Source organism: Eurypyga helias, unplaced genomic scaffold (genome assembly GCF_000690775.1).
Source record: "Eurypyga helias isolate BGI_N326 unplaced genomic scaffold, ASM69077v1 scaffold13874, whole genome shotgun sequence".
Taxonomy (NCBI): domain Eukaryota; kingdom Metazoa; phylum Chordata; class Aves; order Eurypygiformes; family Eurypygidae; genus Eurypyga; species Eurypyga helias.
In genome coordinates this window covers 24,776-33,222 of record NW_010245757.1, presented here as the reverse complement: position 1 = coordinate 33,222, position 8,447 = coordinate 24,776, and positions in this window count along the sequence as shown.

Below are 8,447 nucleotides of genomic sequence, written 5' to 3'. Positions count from 1 at the left end.
TCTGTTCATTGGAGAGTTATTATCTTAATGTGCTCATTTCAATGTTGGCCTTGGCAGCCATGTCCAGGTTTAGAATATAAGACAGCAAAAATTGACAAACCTTAAATCCCAGTGTTACAAAATTCTATTAGGTAACAGATGGAAAAGATAATTAGCTAACAACTCAACCATCACATGCTTAATTAGGAACCCTACTCCTATCAGACACATTCTCTCAGAGATTTCCTCTTCACAATAATAATGGCTATTGTTTTCCACCACATGTCCTTGAACTGGCAAAAAACAAGGTGACCTCTTGAAATCTTAAGAAGAAAAAAAAGCCTGTATTCTTCTCTAAATTCAGTGGTTTGCTTACACATCAGTCATTTACAGTCTTAAGCTGTCCCTGTGATTGCTGTGTAGGAGGTTATCTTGGTGACAAAAAGGCTCAAGTTTCCTATTCAGCCTCTCTTGGCAAGGGAGGAGGAGTTATATAAGAGTTCCTTTGGAAAACACATTTTCATGAAAACTCCTTTAGATAAATGTGTGAATAAATATATGTATGCATACATATACCAGCAGCAATTATAGTTTCCTCTAACTTCCATGCAATCAAAATTTAACCAGTCTTGCTACCACCGCTTATGGTTGCGAAGAAATACAGAAGGGCTTGTGCATCTTGGTAATCTACTACACAGCTCTACGCCTAGAGAAAATATTCAAAGTAAGTGTAAACAGATGAAATACATTTTAATATTAAAATGGCTTGTTGAAATGTGTACATTTTTTATATATATAAAAATATATATACACACATGTATATTGTAATACATATTATATTCCATAAGGATCAGACAAGTTTTCCTCTGGAAAGACCTCTCACAAAAAGAACTCATTTCTAGGATATGTGGCCTCACTGTCCCTCAATGAGTTATGGACAGGACGAAACCTCTCCAGCTGTCAGACTCAAACTCCTCAGCCCCTGCAATGTCTGTATCTTTTCTATCACTTTTGTGACACCCTATATTACTAGTCATATTTTCACTCCATCTATAAACAGCTCAAGATTAATTATTACATCTTCTGAAAGATTTGTACGATGATCTATTCATATAACCTACAGATTATGTGCAGCAGAGGAACCCATTTAAAGCTGTTTTCTTCCATTTATGTATTGAGCCACCAAAAATGACCTGACTTCTGGTTGGTGACACAGAAATTGCCTCCTCCTCTCTTCCACTGAAGAACAGCTTGAAAACCACCCGCATAGAGTGCAAAAGAAAAGCAAACCATTTCCACAGAAGCAGGGGAAATATCATTATGAAAGCTTTATTCTCAGGGGAATTCTTCCAAGTAGTCAGAGGAAGAACTGAGCCAGCTCTTCGATTTGCTAAATCTTTTCTACTCCCTTCTAAGCAGATAAACTGCAGAACAGCTACAGCAGAGGAAGAAACAGATGAATTACAACCAGAGTCCTAAGTATTACATACACCAGGAATCCAGTTTGGTAAACCCAAGATGCTGCCAACAACAGAAGGAAGAATTAGGGAAAAAAAAAAAAAGAAAGGATAATTTCTAAGCATTTGAACAATCAACTTCCACTCCAAAATAAGCTTCACCAGCTGCCAGTCTCTAGGTCTTCCCTCTGTGGAGGGCTGCTGACTTTCCATCTCTAGACAACACTGATTAGCAGTCCAAGCCAAGGGTGAGCAACAGTATTATTCTTCTCCCAAAGGTGAACTACCATCAAAACATTATCTCTGGATATTACTCGTGCTTCAAATCTTGAACTGTTCCTGATGACTGAAATGACACTGTGATTCCCTGTACGCTCACATGAAACACTACTGAGCATTGCATCACAGAAGAAGTCTACTTCCACATTTCCAAACATCCCCTGAGGAGTCATACTGTGTGTCCCCAACAAGATGCCATCCACCTCCCAAACACCGAAGGCTACTCTCCTCACCAGCTGTGAGCACAATGCAGGGAGAACATGTATGTGCGTTTTGCAGGGACAGTAACATCACCCAGTGTGGAAACAGTGTGCCTCTCCAAGACAGCATTTTACTGAGACATGCTGAAAGACTAAATTTCCCACACTGAAGGAATTTTTGAGCATGCCTCAAAAAAAGAAACAAGCAGTGTGGTGCTCTTGTGTGACCACTATTGATTTCATCACATCCACAGCACAGTAATTCGAGTTGTAGGGTTTTTTTTTTCCCCTAGCAATACCTTGGTGCGAAAACTAAATCAAATCCAACTCTAAACTGTCCTTGTAGAACTGCACAATAAATTAGGCCCAACTTCATTAGTATTGACCTTGGCAATTCTTTATAGGTTTATATAGTCCACATCTAAGCTGAAATAATCATCCTTAGCTGGGAAAGGACTTGTGTGTGAACTAAAGCTTACAAACAGCATTTCTTAACAGATGTTATCATCTCTTGCCCCACCCCATCTTTTATTTTCTTTTTTTTTTTCCTATTAAATTGACCTTAATAACAAATCAGATAGCAGTGTACCACCATGTAGTTCTTTGCTTTAGACTATGTTAGGTGGGGTCTAAGTAAGGATTGGTCATCTCTATGGAAAAAGAAAAGGTTAGTATTCGGTTTTACCTGTACCCTGAATAGTGTCATTTAAATTTCCTCAAGTTATTTGCTTAAGAGCATGAAAGGGAATGGCCATGTTACAACACAGGAATGCTCGATTTCCACTGCAGCATTTGGGAAAAATCAGCCTTCCAGTTTTAACAAGGAGGAATATAAAAAAAACCCGATGGCAATTGTTTTGAATGCAGTTTATTGCATTCTTCATTTGGTGACTCAGCTTTATTCCTCAAGCTGTGTAGACCCACTACCATCAAGAGCTCAGGTATTTAAAAGTAAGTTCAAATTACTGCAACTGCACCATGAAGAACAGATCTCCATCATAGCTTATTAACTTTCAGACATACATGTTTACTTTTCTGAGATCAAAATACAGTAAACTTTTTGAATTCTTAATACTGTCCTCAAGCAAATGCAGTCAGCTCTAAAAAAATGCATCTGCAGTTCATCAGCATTGCTGCTGCCACACTTCATGAAACCCTTTAATTCAATCAGTGTGCTGGCAACGAGGGCTACGTATTTATACTGCATCTCTCACCTTTCACATTCCTGCACTGTGTATGCTCTTGCTCCGTGCAACCACCAGTTCATGAGCAGACAGAATGAACAACTTGCAAACATTAAACAAGCAGCACTCAAATGAAAAGACAGTGATTATTTTGTGCTACCTCTTCCTCTATAAACCAAGAATTTCCATAAAATGAGACTACCTAGCCTTTCTTTTTGCAAATCCAATAAAACATCTTAATTGTTTTAGGCAGTTTAGGCAGTTCACTATTTCTTAAAGTACTATAACTGTTTGAACAGTTGTTAATAACCATCATTTTCATACCACAGCGTATTCAATTTTCAATTTACACTAACATATGCCATTACAACCTTAAAGTACATTTGCTACACCCAACAGTACTGCATGAGCTGTAGCATTCACAGTGAGCCCTACATCACTTGCCGGCCTGAAAGAACATGTCTGTCCAGAAATACTGTATAAATGCAGACTGACTCACAAAATACCTTGAGATAATGCATCAGCAGGATACTCATCTATATGGCTGCCATTCCATTCCGGCCATTATTTAAGATATCACAGAACACAAATTCCATGGCTGGCATAACATGCACAAAGGGACACAGGAAAAACTGATCTGTATAAAAATAGCTTGCTTTTGTGACAAAGTCATAAAGATTCTTTGCATACAGAGTGGAGAAGTGGGCCATGTGAACTTTAGCCTACCACTGCTTGCCATGTGAACTTCAGCAGATGTTCTCTCCTGCTGCAGCACTTCAGAAAATGTACTGTAACTTCATTAATGATCCTCAACTCCTACATACAGCATGCTAAAATTGTTACTGACACACAGCTTCTGTGAGAAAGCAAGAAATCTCACAAGAATTTTTAAATAGCATTAAATCAAGATTCACTTTTCAACCTTGTCTTATGGCTTAGGAAACTATGCATTCAGAAAGAAGTCATCTTTCTTTAGACAGCTTCTTTTTTCCGCAGCATATCTTTCTTTGAACTAGTTTTTCCCATTAAGCAGCACAGAAACACAGTGCATATTTTTATTAACCAAATGAAACCAGACCAGAGAGCATTTAGTAGCTTTCTGGATTTTTATGTCAATCTAGTGAAAATGAGCCCTAGCAGCAGATACAGCTGATGAAGCAGAAGGAGTTATATGGGGTTGTGTTCACAGGCACAGCTAGATAGAGTCTACCTGCACCTACTCAGATCCTCAGGTGCACATGCAAAGCCTGCCTTGACACATCACTTGATGAAAATCTTGTACGTTAAACAAGATCCAATCTGTAATGTGGCTGCCAAAACAAGTAAGCCCAAATTCCACTAGACCCTTACGCTGAGAATTTCTAAGTGGGAAGCTGTACCGCAGCTGGAGAACAGTGCCCACACAACGAAAGTCCTGGCCACCAGCACAAAAAAGCAGAATGTTCTTGGTGACACTTTTGGTGGATAGTTGTGGCAGGGAAGGTTAGCAAGAATGAAAAGAGGTAGAAGCTAGCATACAACATACAGAAGAAGCAAATAAATATGCCCATACATACCAGCAAAGGTTCTACTTGATTCATACAAAAAGAGGCTCTTGCTGGCTGCAGCTCCAATGTCACATGAAAGGAACATACAGAGCAGGCGGCAGCAGTTTGTTTAGGAAATTTTCAGGTTCCTGGTCTCCTCTCTGCTATAGGCCCAAATGGACCTTAATTTAATTTCGCCCTGTTCTATGCCTGTAGTAAATACAAGGGTGAAAAAAAATAATCACAGAACACATGACAAACTTTTGGCTAATGGGATTCATTGCAATCTTTCTGAGGTGTCAAAAGTGAAAACAAGAAGACACCTCTTTGCTCTTAGAAAGCATTGCAATCTGCTGTAACTCTACTAAGGACTAAATTTAAGACACTATAAAGACAAGATGTGTTATTTTAGTTCAGCCCTAAACACTTCTTTTTGTTCCCTTTTTTTTTTTTTTAAAGACAAATCAAACATGCATTTTCAGAATAAAGAGAATCCATTCCAGTCAAACTCAAAGGATGTCTACCCTCAACTGCAAAACACATCAAAACATTTGGATCTTTTTAGTGAAATACATAACTAGCCTTATATCTGACAAGAAATAGTTTCATTATCTACAATGTTACTTTTGAAGGAAGAAATGGGTTAAGAAAGCGTGCCATGGCTCCACAGACCACTGCACTGGCAAAGTACAATACTGCAGGACTGGTGACACAAGATGTGCCTAACATCACTGACAGCCTTTTCATAATTTTTGTACTTAATTCATCTCCAACCAGAAGTTTAATCTCAGGTAAACTGTAGGGAGGGAGGTCAGAACTGCATCCAGCTGGTGAGTCAGAACCACAGCCCCACCATGATAGTTTCCTATGCCTATTCAATGACAACAGCAGTTTCGTCTTACCACAATATTCCCAACGTCATTTTGGGAAGTCAGTACTACATGCAGCACAGAGCACGTGTGCACATTCAAAAGGCTAGAGGAAAGCAGGTAAGCCTAGGAGAGAGTCAGGCCTAATAGAAGGAGTTAGTTCTTCATACAGCTTACCATCACATCTTCTCTTTTTCAAAGTAATTAATTGTATTGACCCGTGGTAAAAAGTGACTGGCTGTAGTAAAATTGCCTGCATAAAGGACAAGATGAAGAAAGGAAAATTAAATGACCACTGAATGGGTGATCTAAGAGATTACCAGAAGTGTCAGGATCAAGGAAAGACTAAAAACCTGAAAAAAAATCACACCGATTTAAAGACTAAGCTGAAGTCTGGCACATTCTGAACCATTTGCAAGCTTGCCTCTAGAATGGCTGGGGAATATACAACCCGTGCTTAATTCAAGGCAAGTTCAGGACACAGCACCACTTGGGATTAAGGCCCTTTATCCTTGCTTCTGATAATTCTCTGCATTTCAAAATCAACCAGGAGGTATAAGGAAGATCATCTTCCATTAGGCAAAGACAGCAAGTGAATTTTCTTCTTCACAAGGGATTGCAGTTTTCTTGAAAGAAGAATGTTTTCAATTATTCAAAAACTGGCCTAGCACACAGCACCAAGATCCTAGACCCCGCAGCTTTCTGAACTCAGTGAGCTCCTTCAGCTCCTGGCAGCACAGTGTGAGCAACATCTAGATCCAAGATTACTGACTTCATAACTTCTGGATTTGACAGAGAGTGCTCTCCCCAAAGTGGCTATGTTGCATGTAGGACAACTGCACACTAAAATTTGTAAAGTACAAAAGATTGCTAAGTGTCAGTTCACAGACCACAAAAAAACCATATGCAGCCAGCACTGAGAATTGTGTGCAAGAGGAGGCAGAAACACAGCTGAACAACTTACTCTGGTAGTGGGACCAGAAGGTAACAGGGAATGGTTTCAGGGTCATTACGTTCCTCAAGCTGTGAGAAGCAGCAAGGAGTAGGGAACCTGGAAGCATGGACATTTATTATCCACCAAACATAAGCACTACCTGCTCCCCCTCCCCCCAAGCTGCCCACTGATTAATTTTTGTAATCTTTCTTCTTGTCTGGTAGTCAACATGTACGTTGCTTAAGAATCACAAATTATACAGATGAGCCTGAAAGCTCACAGGCTTTTTGGCAAACGTTTAGTTCTCTGAAAAGACATGGATTTATAAACGAACTCTAACTACTGCAGCCTTACCAGAAGCTTAGCTTACAGTCTAATACCTGTAACAATAAAATACTTAAAATAAGAGTTACAATATAGGTAATAGAACATAACTTGGAATTAGAAAGTGACTTTAATCCCTTACATTGACATCTTAAAAAGCATTTGGATAAAAAACTTCCAAGCTCACTTTATGAGATCAACACATTAAGTCTCAGAGAAGCCCCTCACTGTTGACAAACCTTGTGCTATTCACCCTTAATACTCATTGCAGTTTCAGTTACGTTTTAAGATGTTTTTCATCCTTGTCTTTTCAATAAACTGCTCCGTTCAAAGTTTTTGACAGCCAAGATATGTGTGAAGAAAAGAAAAATCAGTCAGCATTGTTCACCATCATTTTAATCTCCACCCAGAGAAAACAATATAAACTTGTTAACATAAACAGAAAATGTTTTGAAAAAGACCATATACTACTATGACAGGGATTTAGTTTATAGAAATGTAATTTATAATTTTATAAAAATTATATGAAAGAATTACAACGTCTCTCAGTAACATCAGACAGTATATAGAAAAAATAAATCTCAACATTAGTTGTACTCTGATGGTCCTTCTGGTAAGAAATTTAAAAGTGCTTTTTAGTAACAGTGTTGCAACTCAAGATTAGTGCAATATGTCAAATCTGTTTTAAAGAAGCTATTTATAGCAATTGTGCAAGTTCTTATAATGAACAAAGCCCATCAATCTAAAAATTAAAACTAAGTGAGGTAAGTATTCTAATTAGAATTAATCATGCCTTACATAGCTCACACCAGTTCTGCTACAAGGAAAATATTGGTGTTCCTTCACAGAAAGGCTCAAACCTAAACGTGACATGAAATTTCTACTACAAACCAGTAAATTCTTGTTTAAAAAAGCTTGTTGCAAAATATAGTTTAGTACATTTACAACTACAAACAGTACCTAATGCAAAATATACCAACTTAAATAAAACCAAACTTTACAGCTAGTGTACTGAATTTGCTTCTGAATAAATTATCTTGTTCCCAAAACCTCCCAGATGCTCCCATATAAAGTCAGCACTTTAGAAATTTCAATTTCAATTTCAGCAATTTAGAAATAGAAACTATAGAAATTTCACTGTATTTTTATCTGTAAATATAAACAATTTGGGTACCAACTATTACTGCAACTATGAGTATCATTACTCTTTGAGCAAGTGAAAAAACAGCATTAGTTGTGAAGAAACCAAACCTAAATCTACTCTTCATTGTTCCATGCATGACAACTGGCAATAATAAAATACACACTATATTTCTATGTAATATTTTATACAAGAATTCTCAGAACTCTAAAATTAGTTTTCATTTTACTGTGGTTTCTTTATTCTGGAATTTACAATGCGTAGTAACTATTGCCTTTTATAAGTAGGCCTTATTTTGAGAGGCAAAAACTAGACTGTTAATGCTGAGCCATTATGGCTCATCTGCATATGGAGCCAAAGGCATTTCATATTTTATTTCTCAAGGTTTTTATAAGTAGGATTTAAGTCACTATTAACAACAGGAATAAAATATAAATTAAGGAACTTTCGTTCTAATAGACTACAGCTTAAAAGCCTACCAACAGAACTGGTTTTTATAATACTGTACTTTAGTATTGAACCGACAGTTGAAACCTGCACAGATCTCACAATAT